This window comes from Pteropus vampyrus, unplaced genomic scaffold (assembly GCF_000151845.1).
Source record: "Pteropus vampyrus isolate Shadow unplaced genomic scaffold, Pvam_2.0 Scaffold69, whole genome shotgun sequence".
NCBI classification, from domain to species: Eukaryota; Metazoa; Chordata; class Mammalia; order Chiroptera; family Pteropodidae; genus Pteropus; species Pteropus vampyrus.
Window position 1 is genome coordinate 2053727 of NW_011888850.1, and position 1706 is coordinate 2055432.

Consider the following 1706-nt stretch of genomic DNA (forward strand, 5'->3'; position numbering starts at 1 on the left):
TTCTATAGCAATCTTATTCTAGTTTCGTGAATGCAATATTCTCTTATTTCTCTGAGAATTTTAATGACCATTTTCTTCACCTTGAGTAGTTTCATTATTTCAAGTAGATTTTATCTGTTTGAGTGTGTATCCCATTTTTTATCCTTCATGTTAACAGGCTCTTTTCAGCATCTAATATCCTAGAGTTTTTAGCTCATTGTTAAGAGTGGAAAACTGAAAACACGAAGCTCTGTTTGCATGTTGAGCTTCTCTGTAGCCATTCTGTGACTGGATTGTTTGGGGGTAATACCTGATCTTGATATCCATGTTTTTCCTCTTAGGCTGGTCATATTCCACATCTGCCTGGAAGGTAAAGACCGGACTAAAAGCCTTCTGAAAAAATCAAGAGGTAGAAGCAGGTGAAGGAGTTGTCTCAGTATCCAATGATCCCGTTTGCCACGTGATTTCATTGTCCTTCGTTTAGGTATACTTTTTATCTTACTCTGTCCAGAACATAAACCTCTCTTTTTTTTTCGGTCCTCCGTGATAGGGGGTGAGGGGCTGGCAATTATTACCCTGCAAGGAGGATGGGGTTGAATTACCGATGAGCAGTATAATGAAAAACTAAGGAAATAACTCCAAGAAAATAAAAATATAAGAATGGAGAAAGGTAACTACAGTTTACTTACTAATGGATCAGCTAATGAATACTGACCTAATCTTATCTGAGTCTCCTTATTTTGGTTCCCCTCACCTCAAGTAACTTGTGCTGCTAATTCTCGAGCCTTTGGAAGACTTTGTTGTGTAAACGAAATTTCCCACTTTCCTAGCAGCTAGTTGAGCATTTGGCTTTTTTGAGTCTGCTAAATCAATTACTCATTTGTCCATGTGTTTTAAAGCTTCCAAAGTCAACTTTTCTTGCATTCTCCCCATCTTTGTAAATGTTTCTCTTTAAAAACTAAATTACAGGCACCCATCTTTATTACATTTAGAAAGGGTTTTAGGTGAGAGCAAAATTAGATGAGCAAAATTTATCTTTACCTAGATATATGTCCTCTTAAATTGACATATGTCCTCTTAAATAAAAGTATTTGTTCATTTTACTTTTGTATTTCGATTGGCTTTTTTTCAAGATTGACATTTGGTTTTATCAAATACAAGCACATCAGAATTTTGGAGCTTGTCAGAGAGAAGAGTTTCTGCTAGAAAACCATTCTTAATTTCAATTTTTAATTATGTAAAGAGTAAAAGCATCTGTGATGAAGAGCACACTTCAGCTTTCTCTTCCAAAAGAAGATTGTTTGCTCCGAGAGCCACTACAACCATCCATGCCTTGCCTCAGAGTTTTTCTTTAGACCTCTTGAAAGTTAACACAAGAAATGAATTGGCATACTGGTACTGTTACAAACTCAAGTTAAATCCAAAGCGACTTTGTATTTTACTTTGGTATGTGTTGGTTGTTGATTATACAAAATTTTGTCTTCGGTTGGATCTGAAAGCTAGGTAATAAAAAGGAAAAATAATTCAGAGAATTAGTCGATCATTTACTAAACATTTGTTGAGTGCCTGTTGTATACAAGGCACTATACTGGGAGCTATAATAGAAACGAAAGCTCTTGTTCTTTGAGAGGTTATAATTTAACCAAGGGAAACAGGGAGCATGCATGAAACGCGTGGCCAATGCTGGAGAACCATTCTTTGCCCTTGTTTTACCAGATATTTTTATT

At 35.8% G+C, this 1706-nt stretch overlaps 1 protein-coding gene across 1 annotated transcript in view; it reads left to right on the forward strand.

Annotated features, from left to right (window-relative positions):
* The first annotated feature begins 320 nt into the window (after positions 1-320).
* Positions 321-1706, forward strand: part of MPP6 (membrane palmitoylated protein 6) — an 84124-nt gene continuing 82738 nt past the window's right edge. The window contains exon 1 of the mRNA XM_011361670.2: positions 321-463. The gene's annotated coding sequence lies outside the window, so the exon portion shown is untranslated. The remainder of the gene's footprint in view (positions 464-1706) is intronic.